We start from the raw sequence: 14,629 nt of genomic DNA on the forward strand, positions 1-14,629 counted from the left end.
TATAGCACAGTCACAGTCCCTATGAGGAGGCAGTGCACTGGACTCAGACTCACTGAAGACATCCTGATAATCAGACAAATACTCCGGAACTTCCGAAGGCGTAGAAGAAGCAATAGACACAGGCAGGGAATCCCCATGAATACCACGACAGCCCCAACTTGAGACTGACATAGCCTTCCAGTCCAGGACTGGATTATGGGTCTGTAACCATGGCAGCCCTAAAACAACCAAATCATGCATTTTATGTAAAACCAGGAAACGTATCACCTCGCGGTGTTCAGGAGTCATGCACATGGTAACCTGTGTCCAATACTGCGGTTTATTTGCTGCCAATGGTGTAGCATCAATACCCCTAAGAGGAATAGGATTTTCTAATGGTTCAAGAGTAAAACCACAGCGCTTAGCAAATGAGAGATCCATGAGACTCAGGGCAGCACCTGAATCTACAAACGCCATGACAGGATAAGATGACAGTGAGCAAATCAAAGTTACAGACAGAATAAATTTAGGTTGCAAATTACCAACGGTGACAGGACTAACAACCTTAGCTATACGTTTAGAGCATGCTGAGATAACATGTGTAGAATCACCACAGTAGTAGCACAAGCCATTCCGGCGTCTATGAATTTTCCGCTCATTTCTAGTCAGGATTCTATCACATTGCATTAAATCAGGTGTCTGTTCAGACAACACCATGAGGGAATTTGCGGTTTTTCTATCACATTGCACCGAATTAGGTGTCTGTTCAGACAACACCATGAGGGAATTTGCGGTTTTGCGCTCCCGCAACCGCCGGTCAATTTGAATAGCCAGTGCCATAGTATCATTCAGACCTGTGGGAATGGGAAAACCCACCATAACATTCTTAATGGCTTCAGAAAGGCCATTTCTAAAATTAGCGGCCAGTGCACACTCGTTCCAATGTGTCAGCACGGACCATTTCCGAAATTTTTGGCAATACACTTCAGCCTCGTCCTGCCCCTGAGACATAGCCAGCAAGGCTTTTTCTGCCTGAATCTCAAGATTGGGTTCCTCATAAAGTAAACCGAGCGCCAGAAAAAACGCATCAAGATCAGCCAATGCCGGATCTCCTGGCGCCAGCGAAAAAGCCCAATCCTGAGGGTCGCCCCGTAAGAACGAAATAACAATTTTTACTTGCTGAGCAGAATCTCCAGATGAACAGGGTCTCAGGGACAAAAACAATTTACAATTATTCACGAAATTCCTAAACTTAAACCTGTCTCCGGAAAACAGTTCAGGAATCGGTATTTTAGGTTCTGACCTAGGATTTCTGATAACATAGTCTTGTATGCCCTGCACACGAGTAGCCAGCTGGTCCACACTTGTAATCAAGGTCTGGACATTCATGTCTGCAGCAAGCATAGCCACTCTGAGGTAAAGGGGAAGAAGAAAAAAAAAAAACTCAGAATCTTCTTTCTTATAATCCCTCTTCTGCAATGCATTAAACATTTAAAGAAGTTGTCCACTACTATAACCTTTTTTTTTTTCTTTCATAAATCTTGCTATTATGTGCCACTGAAAACATCTACTGTGTTTATTTTAGCAATATTACCTTTTATCATGCTGTAGCAGCACATTTTAGTGCTGGATTCAGCTCTCATGGAGTTAATCGACAACTTCCTTTCTCCTGAGTCATTGTGCTCTAATACTACAAGTTCCATGATGCATTGCACTGCTACTAAGCCTGAACCTAGCACACCCACTCCAAAACACACCCCAACCCCTCCCTCCTCTCCCTCCTCTAGCTTCAAAAAGATTTGTGATGTCATTTCTGTCCAACCTCCTCTTTTACATTTGTCCAACCCACACTCCATTACACACAGATAGAGGGATAGATAGATGGATAGATAGATAGATAGATAGATAGATAGATAGTTAGATACATACAGATATATCTATGTCTATTTCCATAGGTATGTCCATATCCATGTTTCTAAACCCCTTCACCCCCTGGAGCTTTTTTGTTTTTGTTTATCGCTCCCCTTCTTTCCAGAGCCATAATTTTTCCGTCAGTATGGCCATGTGGGGGCTTATCTTTTGCAGAACAAGTTCTACTTTTGAACGCCATCATTGGTTTTAGCATGTCATGTAGCAGGAAATGTGAAAAAAATTCAAAGTGCAATGAAATGGCAAAAAAAGTGCAATCCCACGCTTGTTTTTTGCTTGGCTTTTTGGCTAGGTTCACTAAATGCTAAGGCTGTGTGCACACGTTGCGGATCTGATTGCAGATCAGCAGCGTTTTTTGCTGCACTGAATTGCATCAAATCCGCAGTGTAGTGTACAACCAATGTAAGTCTATGGGAGCCGCAGACTTGTGCACATGCTGCGGAAAAAGCCGCACCGAAACCGCACCAAGAACTGCATCAAAACCGCACCAAAAACTGTATCAAAACCGCACCAAAACTGCGAAACTGCACCAGGTTTTGATGCAGTTTTTGGTGCAGTTTTGATGCAGTTTTTGGTGCAGTTTTGATGCTTTTTTTGGTGCGGTTTATGCACGGTTTTAATGCCGTTTTTGGAAATAAGTAAATAAACGGAAAATGTGCATGATTTGAATGGAAACATGCATGAAAAAACGGATTCCAAGGCCGGATTCATCATTTCACAGCTCAGTTTCATACTTTTTTTGCCGGATCCGTCGCTGTTAGTGTTGAGCATTCCGATACCGCAAGTATCGGGTATCGGCCGATACTTGCGGTATCGGAATTCCGATACCGGGATTCCGATACTTGCCGCGTATCGGATACCGGAATCGGAAGTTCTAAGATTCAAAAAGCAGAAATTCAGCCAATGAGATTGATTCCAAGTGTGGGCACATCCTGTTTAGCATGGAGGGCATGAAACTACTGGCAAGGCTGTGATTGGCTGGTGTAATGATGTCATGATGCAGTTTAAAAGTCGCTGGCGCCATTTTGCGATCACTCTGCTGTGAATTCAGTTAGTGACAGGACGCTGTTTGCTGACTGAGGGACAGTTTAGAGATAGCGATTTGCTTCTTTGTGCTTTCCAAAGGCTAATTTAGCAACCGCTGTGTTCACCTACTATTCACCTTGCTTTTGCCTTGTAGCGCTGTTTTCACAGCGATCTGCAGGGTCTGTGTGTGTGTGTGTGTGAGTGCAGCCCAGTCTCCAGTCTGAGTGCAGCCACATAGGCCATCCATAGTTGGTTGTATTCAGTTCAGGGAGGGTGGTTCATTGCCTCATACTGTTCCTTTTTTTTTTTTTTTTCCCAAGTAGTGTAGTCTGCTGCTAATTTATTCAAAAAAATCCTATTAGTGTCTTTCCACCCGTCTCCAGCTAATTTGTGGAAAAACACTACATAGGATAAAGTAGAGGAGGGTTTTTGGGCCTTGCAGCGCCGTTTACGGCTGTCTGCACGGTCTCCGTGTGACTGCAGCTCGCCCTGTAATCTGTGAGCAGCTGTAGCCTGGTTGTCTCCAGCTCAGGGTTTTTCACTGCGTCATACCGCCAAATCAATTTTCTTTTTTTTCAAAGTAGTGTAGTCTGCTGCTAATTAATTTAAAAAAATCCTATTAGTGTCTTTCCACCCGTCTCCAGCTAATTTGTGGAAAAACACTACATAGGATAAAGTAGAGGAGGGTTTTTGGGCCTTGCAGCGCCGTTTACGGCTGTCTGCACGGTCTCCGTGTGACTGCAGCTCGCCCTGTAATCTGTGAGCAGCTGTAGCCTGGTTGTCTCCAGCTCAGGGTTTTTCACTGCGTCATACCGCCAAATCAATTTTCTTTTTTTTCAAAGTAGTGTAGTCTGCTGCTAATTAATTTAAAAAAATCCTATTAGTGTCTTTCCACCCGTCTCCAGCTAATTTGTGGAAAAACACTACATAGGATAAAGTAGAGGAGGGTTTTTGGGCCTTGCAGCGCCGTTTACGGCTGTCTGCACGGTCTCCGTGTGACTGCAGCTCGCCCTGTAATCTGTGAGCAGCTATAGCCTGGTTGTCTCCAGCTCAGGGTTTTTCACTGCGTCATACCGCCAAATCAATTTTCTTTTTTTTCAAAGTAGTGTAGTCTGCTGCTAATTAATTTAAAAAAATCCTATTAGTGTCTTTCCACCCGTCTCCAGCTAATTTGTGGAAAAACACTACATAGGATAAAGTAGAGGAGGGTTTTTGGGCCTTGCAGCGCCGTTTACGGCTGTCTGCACGGTCTCCGTGTGACTGCAGCTCGCCCTGTAATCTGTGAGCAGCTATAGCCTGGTTGTCTCCAGCTCAGGGTTTTTCACTGCGTCATACCGCCAAATCAATTTTCTTTTTTTTCAAAATAGTGTAGTCTGCTGCTAATTTATTCAAAAAAATCCTATTAGTGTCTTTCCACCCGTCTCCAGCTAATTTGTGGAAAAACACTACATAGGATAAAGTAGAGGAGGGTTTTTGGGCCTTGTAGCGCCGTTTACGTCTGTCTGCACGGTCTCCGTGTGACTGCAGCTCTATCTGTTGTCAGTTCAGCCCCCAAAAAATAAATAAATAATAAAGTTCACCAAACACACCAGTTACACCACTTTACATTTCTGTAGGCCACATTAGCTCATATTTGTGTCTAGTCCACACTTTAGATAATTAGTGCTTCTTATACCTGTTAGGAGGAGTTGCTCAGGAATAAGCACACAAATCCGTTAGTACTTTTCTGCTTATCTTTATCAGTCAACCAAGATGAAGAAGGCAGTGAGTAAGGCACGGGGGCGTGGGAGCCGTCGCGGAGCAGGGAGGGGACGTGGGGATTCTGTGCCTGCTGCGGGCACCGGTGACTCATCAGCACCCACTTTCACCAGGCAACAGTCGTTCATGCGAAGCTTTGTGTCCGAGCGCCGTACACCGCTGCTGCGTGAAGAACAAATTGAAGCTGTTGTCGGATGGATGGCAGCTAATGCATCAACTTCCATTAGTGCCACATCCTCTCAGACACAGAGCACTGGAGAGCAGCCATCTGTCTCTTCACCACCTGCCAAATTGCCCAGGCAGACAGAGAGCCCAGGACAGGAGCCGTCTCTACTTCTGTTCTCTGAATCTCTTGGCTTGGAAACAGGGGGCCAGCCAAGCAGCATTGGAGAAATGGAAGAAGAGGCAGGGTGCAGTGATGCCCAACAGCTTTTTCTGTCTTCCTCTGAAGAGGCGGGTGGGCCAGTGGCTCCGGTCACCACATCGCAGGCCGCATCAGCTGATGATGACACTCAGGTGCCACTTACTGGTGCGTGCTCTGCTGCTGAGACTACCCAGGAGGAGCAGTTGGGGGCAGAGGGTAGTGTAGATGATGAGGTCCTCGACCCATCTTGGCGTGAGGGACAGGAAGGTGGTGGGAGCAGCTCTGAGGAAGAGATTCCCCGTACGGCCCAAAGAGGGAGAGGGAGGGGGAAGACTGCGGATCCTGCAGCCTCCGCTTTGGCATCCGTTAGGAGCATGTCTCTTCCAAAAGCCAAAAAGGGCGCTCCCAAGACTTGCAGTGCCTGGTCCTTTTTTGACACAGTTGCAGATGACATTTGCTATGTCAGATGCAACGTGTGTCATCAAAAAGTCAAAAGAGGTCGAAATGTCAGCAACCTCAATACCTCCAACATGTGGAAACATGTGCGCAACAGGCACCCGGCGGAGTTAGAAAAACACACTGAAGAGGTAGGCCAACCAACAGCGGCAGCTACCACCTCTTCAGCTCGTGTTGCCTCTTCCTCTACCTCACACGCAGCTGGTTCGGCGTCCTCCCAGGATCGCCGTGGAAGAACCTCTGCCCCTGTTGTCCAGAGACCCGCTGTAATTCCACCCGCAGCGCCACTTTCCCAGTCATCCACACACTCCCAGCCCAGTCTACAGCCATCGGTAGTACAGGCATGGGAGAAAAGGCGGCCTTTCTCGTCAAACCACCCACGAGCACAGGCTCTGACTGCAGGCATTGCCAAACTTCTGTCACTGGAAATGCTGTCATTCAGGCTGGTGGAGACTGACAGCTTCCGTGACTTCATGTCATTGGCAGTCCCACAGTACAAAGTGCCCAGCCGCTTTTACTTCAGCAGGCAAGCCGTCCCTGCCCTGCAGAAGCATGTGGAGGGACACATAAAACACGCGCTACTGAACGCCGTCAGTAGCAAGGTCCACCTCACCACCGATGCGTGGACCAGTCAACATGGACAGGGGCGATACCTTTCCCTCACTGCCCATTGGGTTAATGTCGTTGAGCCGGGTACAGACCGTGCGAGTGGCGCAGGACGTGTCCTGCCCACTCCAAGGATTGCAGGAATCCATTCTGTACGCATTGACTCCTCCTCTTACACCAGTTCCTCAGAATCATCGCTGCAGGAGCCGTCACAGTCCACCTCCACATGGACCCGTGATGAACGTGTACCTGTTACGACCGACATGAGCACAGCCGTGGCCAAACGTCAACAGGCCGTCTTGAAATTAATTTTCTTGGGGAATCGTAGCCACACAGCGCAGGAGCTCTGGAATGCCATCAAGCAGGAGAGCGATGTGTGGTTTGTGCCAGCGAATCTCCAGCCAGGCATGGTAGTGTGTGATAATGGCCGAAATCTGGTGGCAGCTCTGGGCCTCGGCAACCTCACTCACATCCCATGTCTGGCACATGTGCTCAATTTGGTCGTGCAGAGCTTTTTGAGGGACTATCCGGATCTTGATGCACTGCTGCACAAGGTCCGCCTAGAGTGTGCTCACTTGCGGCGTTCCAGCACGGCAAAAGCGCGCATTGCGGCTCTGCAGCGCCGACACCGCCTGCCGGAACATCGCATCATATGTGACCTACCTACCAGGTGGAATTCCACGTTACATATGTTGGAGCGGTTGTGTGAGCAGCAGCAAGCTGTAATGGAGTACCAGCTGCTTCAGGCGCAAAAAAGTCGCAGTCAGCGCCGTACAGACTTCACAACCACAGAGTGGGCCACTATGAATGACGTCTGCCAGGTTTTGCGTCCCTTTGATTATTCCACGCGGATGGCGAGTGCAGATGATGCACTAGTCAGCATGACTGTCCCCCTTATCTGCCTGCTTGAAAAATCACTGCAAGCGCTAAGGGATGATGTTGTGGAAGAGGTGGAGGATGAGGATTCACCATTTCCATCATCTTCTGGACAGTCAGCGCCACGTGGTTCCTCACAAACGCGTAGGCAGGGGACCGTTTGTGAGGAGGATGAGGAGGAGTCAATGGAGGAGGAAGACATCCGTCCAGAGGAGGGAGTTACACAATTGTCCAGTACTCAGTGTGTACAGCGAGGGTGGGGTGATGACGAGCGGGCAGAGATCACGCCTCCAGCAGGGGACAGCGTTTCTTGGGCAGTTGGCAGTCTGCAGCACATGGTGGATTACATGCTGCAGTGCCTGAGAAACGACCGCCGCATCGCCCACATTCTCAACATGTCTGATTATTGGGTGTTCACCCTCCTCGATCCTCGCTACCGGGACAACGTAGAAAGCCTCATCACACCGTTGAACCGGGAGCGAAAAATGCGGGAGTACCAAGACACACTGGTCAATTCTAGGGTTGAGCGACTTTCATTTTTTTAAGATCGAGTAGGGTTTTGGGAAACCCGATTTTGTCCAGAGTCGAGTCGAGTGCAGTCGGCCGATTATCGCTAAAAGTCGGGGATCGACCGAAACACGAAACCCAATGCAAGTCAATGGGGAAGCATAGTCGGCAGTGAGTGGAGGCCAGGAAAACACCTACAGTGCCCATTTTAATGCCAAAAACATCCATTCTTGTTTCTGAAGCTTGTCAATCTTAATTAACTTTATAATAATAGTTGGGCATAGGGAATTGGGGGTCATTTGGCAAAAGTTGTGGGGGGAGTAGGGCCGGCTCAAGTTTTTCGTGGGCCCAGGAAATGCGGACTACGTCACGGCGGTGTTGCAGGGAAAGGTAATTATTTAAAAGTTGCAAGTGCTGTGATCCTGAGCAAGCAGGGGGGGGGCCCACTCGTTCGCATTGCCACTGGCACAGGGCCCCTCAAAGTACGGCGGTGTGTTTGCATGGCGGGGGCGCCTCCCACCAGCAGCGACACTTTTGCGTACTCTGAGGGGCCCTGTGCCAGTGACGTCGCCAACGAGTATGCCCCCCCACCTGATGAAGGAACCTGCACTTTCATCTGCACCTTCCTCTTTGTCCCTGTGTAAGGTGGTATAACATGCGGGAAGGGGAACCTTACTTTCAGCAGGGACAGATTCTGGCTGTGTAGAGTACAAGGGGAATGTAGTGGTCTCGGTCAATGTACCAGCAGACTCATTTAGCAGTGGCTGGGCAATGGGCAGGATGAGGAGGAAACAGATATAGGGCCAAAGAATAAAGTAGGCTACATGCAGTTCAAAATTGGTAACAGGACTAAACAGGCGGCATTGCTTTGTTCAGTGGAGTAGCAAACCCAAGAGCAGCAGACACTGTTTCAAGGGCCTAACCACACTAGTAGGCCAAATGCAGTTTAATATCTGATAGTATAGGGCGAAAGCCAGAATGTGGAAGCTCAGCTTTGTTCAGTTGAGGACAACACCAGGGAGGGGCAGACACCTTTAGTAGGCCGGAAAAGCCTATTGCATTTTTTTAAATGGTAATTTGGAGCAGAAGGTTGAAGCTCAGCTTTATTTAGTTGAGGGCAACACCAGGGAGGGGCAGAAGCCGTTAGTAGGCCCTAACCACCATTTTTTTTTTAAAACCACTTAATGAGAGCCGGAAGGTTGAAGCTCAGCTTTATTTAGTTGAGGAGAACACCAGGGAGGGGCAGAAGCCGTTAGTAGGCCCTAACCACCATTTTTTTTTTTTAAAACCACATAATGAGAGCCGGAAGGTTGAAGCTCAGCTTTATTTAGTTGAGGACAACACCAGGGAGGGGCAGAAGCCGTTAGTAGGCCCTAACCACCTTTTTTTTTTTAAAACCACATAATGAGAGCCGGAAGGTTGAAGCTCAGCTTTATTTAGTTGAGGACAACACCAGGGAGGGGCAGAAGCCGTTAGTAGGCCCTAACCACCTTTTTTTTTTTTAAAACCACATAATGAGAGCCGGAAGGTTGAAGCTCAGCTTTATTTAGTTGAGGACAACACCAGGGAGGGGCAGAAGCCGTTAGTAGGCCCTAACCACCATTTTTTTTTTTAAAACCACATAATGAGAGCCGGAAGGTTGAAGCTCAGCTTTATTTAGTTGAGGACAACACCAGGGAGGGGCAGAAGCCGTTAGTAGGCCCTAACCACCTTTTTTTTTTTTAAAACCACATAATGAGAGCCGGAAGGTTGAAGCTCAGCTTTATTTAGTTGAGGACAACACCAGGGAGGGGCAGAAGCCGTTAGTAGGCCCTAACCACCTTTTTTTTTTTTAAAACCACATAATGAGAGCCGGAAGGTTGAAGCTCAGCTTTATTTAGTTGAGGACAACACCAGGGAGGGGCAGAAGCCGTTAGTAGGCCCTAACCACCATTTTTTTTTTTAAAACCACATAATGAGAGCCGGAAGGTTGAAGCTCAGCTTTATTTAGTTGAGGACAACACCAGGGAGGGGCAGAAGCCGTTAGTAGGCCCTAACCACCATTTTTTTTTTTAAAACCACATAATGAGAGCCGGAAGGTTGAAGCTCAGCTTTATTTAGTTGAGGACAACACCAGGGAGGGGCAGAAGCCGTTAGTAGGCCCTAACCACCTTTTTTTTTTTTAAAACCACATAATGAGAGCCGGAAGGTTGAAGCTCAGCTTTATTTAGTTGAGGACAACACCAGGGAGGGGCAGAAGCCGTTAGTAGGCCCTAACCACCATTTTTTTTTTTAAAACCACATAATGAGAGCCGGAAGGTTGAAGCTCAGCTTTATTTAGTTGAGGACAACACCAGGGAGGGGCAGAAGCCGTTAGTAGGCCCTAACCACCATTTTTTTTTTTAAAACCACATAATGAGAGCCGGAAGGTTGAAGCTCAGCTTTATTTAGTTGAGGACAACACCAGGGAGGGGCAGAAGCCGTTAGTAGGCCCTAACCACCTTTTTTTTTTTTAAAACCACATAATGAGAGCCGGAAGGTTGAAGCTCAGCTTTATTTAGTTGAGGACAACACCAGGGAGGGGCAGAAGCCGTTAGTAGGCCCTAACCACCATTTTTTTTTTTAAAACCACATAATGAGAGCCGGAAGGTTGAAGCTCAGCTTTATTTAGTTGAGGACAACACCAGGGAGGGGCAGAAGCCGTTAGTAGGCCCTAACCACCATTTTTTTTTTTAAAACCACATAATGAGAGCCGGAAGGTTGAAGCTCAGCTTTATTTAGTTGAGGACAACACCAGGGAGGGGCAGAAGCCGTTAGTAGGCCCTAACCACCTTTTTTTTTTTTAAAACCACATAATGAGAGCCGGAAGGTTGAAGCTCAGCTTTATTTAGTTGAGGACAACACCAGGGAGGGGCAGAAGCCGTTAGTAGGCCCTAACCACCTTTTTTTTTTTTAAAACCACATAATGAGAGCCGGAAGGTTGAAGCTCAGCTTTATTTAGTTGAGGACAACACCAGGGAGGGGCAGAAGCCGTTAGTAGGCCCTAACCACCTTTTTTTTTTTTAAAACCACATAATGAGAGCCGGAAGGTTGAAGCTCAGCTTTATTTAGTTGAGGACAACACCAGGGAGGGGCAGAAGCCGTTAGTAGGCCCTAACCACCATTTTTTTTTTTAAAACCACATAATGAGAGCCGGAAGGTTGAAGCTCAGCTTTATTTAGTTGAGGACAACACCAGGGAGGGGCAGAAGCCGTTAGTAGGCCCTAACCACCATTTTTTTTTTTAAAACCACATAATGAGAGCCGGAAGGTTGAAGCTCAGCTTTATTTAGTTGAGGACAACACCAGGGAGGGGCAGAAGCCGTTAGTAGGCCCTAACCACCTTTTTTTTTTTTAAAACCACATAATGAGAGCCGGAAGGTTGAAGCTCAGCTTTATTTAGTTGAGGACAACACCAGGGAGGGGCAGAAGCCGTTAGTAGGCCCTAACCACCTTTTTTTTTTTTAAAACCACATAATGAGAGCCGGAAGGTTGAAGCTCAGCTTTATTTAGTTGAGGACAACACCAGGGAGGGGCAGAAGCCGTTAGTAGGCCCTAACCACCTTTTTTTTTTTTAAAACCACATAATGAGAGCCGGAAGGTTGAAGCTCAGCTTTATTTAGTTGAGGACAACACCAGGGAGGGGCAGAAGCCGTTAGTAGGCCCTAACCACCTTTTTTTTTTTTAAAACCACATAATGAGAGCCGGAAGGTTGAAGCTCAGCTTTATTTAGTTGAGGACAACACCAGGGAGGGGCAGAAGCCGTTAGTAGGCCCTAACCACCTTTTTTTTTTTTAAAACCACATAATGAGAGCCGGAAGGTTGAAGCTCAGCTTTATTTAGTTGAGGACAACACCAGGGAGGGGCAGAAGCCGTTAGTAGGCCCTAACCACCTTTTTTTTTTTTAAAACCACATAATGAGAGCCGGAAGGTTGAAGCTCAGCTTTATTTAGTTGAGGACAACACCAGGGAGGGGCACACAGACAGACTCCTTTAGTAGGCCTGAAAAGCCTATTGCATTTTTCAAAATGGTAATTTGGAGCAGAAGGTTGAAGCTCAGCTTTATTTAGTTGAGGGCAACACCAGGGAGGGGCAGAAGCCGTTAGTAGGCCCTAACCAAAGTTGAAGGCCAAATGCAGTTTAATTTCTGATACTATAGGCCGAAAGCCAGAAGGTGGAAGTTCCGATTTAGACAGTGGAGCACAATTTGAATTAGGGACTGCAGACAGACTTAGTAGGCTGTCCCCTGTGGACCATGCATCCACCACATTAACCCATTGCGCCGTAATGGACACGTAATCTTCCGTGGCCATGCCTACAGGTCCATGCGTCTGTTGTCAGGTGCACCTTTGTACTCACAGATTGCCAGAGTGCATGGACAATGCGGTCTTCTACATGCTGGTGGAGGGTTGGGATGGCTTTTCTCGCAAAAGAAGTGTCGACTGGTTAGCTTGTAGCGTGGTACAGCGTAGTCCATCATGGCCTTATTAATAGTAAATAAAATATATAACTAGGCTCTATGAACTTTTAAATAGGTTCCAGGGGTACACGGGCAGCATTGGTGTGGTCAGTGGAGGAGTATTGCAAGTAGGGGCTGCAGACAGGCTATCAAAGGCCTAAAATAACAAACAGTAGGCAGTCATGGCAGTTTTACATCGGTTACATGGATACACAGGCAGGCACTCCAGGCAGCATTGTGGTCAGTGGAGGAGTATTGCAAGTAGGGGCCGCAGACAGGCTATCAAAGGCCTAAAATAACAAACAATAGGCTCATTGCAGTTTTACAGCGGTTACATGGATAGACGGGCAGGCAGCTTGGTGGTGGTGAGTGGAGGAGTATTTAAAGTAGGGACCGCAGACAGGCTTCAAAGGCCTAACATAAGAAAATGGGCTGGCTGTAGGCACTTTATAATTGGTTCCAGGGGTACACGGGCAGCAGTGGTCTGGTCAGTGGAGGAGTATTTAAAGTAGGGACCGCAGACAGGCTTCAAAGGCCTAACATAAGAAAATGGGCTGGCTGTAGGCACTTTATAATTGGTTCCAGGGGTACACGGGCAGCAGTGGTCTGGTCAGTGGAGGAGTATTTAAAGTAGGGACCGCAGACAGGCTTCAAAGGCCTAACATAAGAAAATGGGCTGGCTGTAGGCACTTTATAATTGGTTCCAGGGGTACACGGGCAGCAGTGGTCTGGTCAGTGGAGGAGTATTTAAAGTAGGGACCGCAGACAGGCTATCAAAGGCCTAACATAACAAACAATAGGCTCATGATGGCAGTTTCACAGCGGTTACATGGATACACGGGCAGGCAGCTTGGTGGTGAGTGGAGGAGTATTTAAAGTAGGGACCGCAGACAGGCTATCAAAGGCCTAAAATAACAAACAATAGGCTCATGGCAGTTTCACAGCGGTTACATGGATACACGGGCAGGCAGCTTGGTGGTGGTGAGTGGAGGAGTATTTAAAGTAGGGACCGCAGACAGGCTTCAAAGGCCTAACATAAGAAAATGGGCTGGCTGTAGGCACTTTATAATTGGTTCCAGGGGTACACGGGCAGCAGTGGTCTGGTCAGTGGAGGAGTATTTAAAGTAGGGACCGCAGACAGGCTTCAAAGGCCTAACATAAGAAAATGGGCTGGCTGTAGGCACTTTATAATTGGTTCCAGGGGTACACGGGCAGCAGTGGTCTGGTCAGTGGAGGAGTATTTAAAGTAGGGACCGCAGACAGGCTATCAAAGGCCTAACATAACAAACAATAGGCTCATGGCAGTTTCACAGCGGTTACATGGATACACGGGCAGGCAGCTTGGTGGTGAGTGGAGGAGTATTTAAAGTAGGGACCGCACACAGGCTATCAAAGGCCTAAAATAACAAACAATAGGCTCATGGCAGTTTCACAGCGGTTACATGGATACACGGGCAGGCAGCTTGGTGGTGAGTGGAGGAGTATTTAAAGTAGGGACCGCACACAGGCTATCAAAGGCCTAAAATAACAAACAATAGGCTCATGGCAGTTTCACAGCGGTTACATGGATACACGGGCAGGCAGCTTGGTGGTGGTGAGTGGAGGAGTATTTAAAGTAGGGACCGCAGACAGGCTTCAAAGGCCTAACATAAGAAAATGGGCTGGCTGTAGGCACTTTATAATTGGTTCCAGGGGTACACGGGCAGCAGTGGTCTGGTCAGTGGAGGAGTATTTAAAGTAGGGACCGCAGACAGGCTTCAAAGGCCTAACATAAGAAAATGGGCTGGCTGTAGGCACTTTATAATTGGTTCCAGGGGTACACGGGCAGCAGTGGTCTGGTCAGTGGAGGAGTATTTAAAGTAGGGACCGCAGACAGGCTATCAAAGGCCTAACATAACAAACAATAGGCTCATGGCAGTTTCACAGCGGTTACATGGATACACGGGCAGGCAGCTTGGTGGTGAGTGGAGGAGTATTTAAAGTAGGGACCGCACACAGGCTATCAAAGGCCTAAAATAACAAACAATAGGCTCATGGCAGTTTCACAGCGGTTACATGGATACACGGGCAGGCAGCTTGGTGGTGAGTGGAGGAGTATTTAAAGTAGGGACCGCACACAGGCTATCAAAGGCCTAAAATAACAAACAATAGGCTCATGGCAGTTTCACAGCGGTTACATGGATACACGGGCAGGCAGCTTGGTGGTGGTGAGTGGAGGAGTATTTAAAGTAGGGACCGCAGACAGGCTTCAAAGGCCTAACATAAGAAAATGGGCTGGCTGTAGGCACTTTATAATTGGTTCCAGGGGTACACGGGCAGCAGTGGTCTGGTCAGTGGAGGAGTATTTAAAGTAGGGACCGCAGACAGGCTTCAAAGGCCTAACATAAGAAAATGGGCTGGCTGTAGGCACTTTATAATTGGTTCCAGGGGTACACGGGCAGCAGTGGTCTGGTCAGTGGAGGAGTATTTAAAGTAGGGACCGCAGACAGGCTATCAAAGGCCTAACATAACAAACAATAGGCTCATGGCAGTTTCACAGCGGTTACATGGATACACGGGCAGGCAGCTTGGTGGTGAGTGGAGGAGTATTTAAAGTAGGGACCGCACACAGGCTATCAAAGGCCTAAAATAACAAACAATAGGCTCATGGCA

The sequence above is a fragment of the Ranitomeya variabilis genome, chromosome 2 (assembly GCF_051348905.1).
Source record: "Ranitomeya variabilis isolate aRanVar5 chromosome 2, aRanVar5.hap1, whole genome shotgun sequence".
Classification (NCBI taxonomy): Eukaryota; Metazoa; Chordata; class Amphibia; order Anura; family Dendrobatidae; genus Ranitomeya; species Ranitomeya variabilis.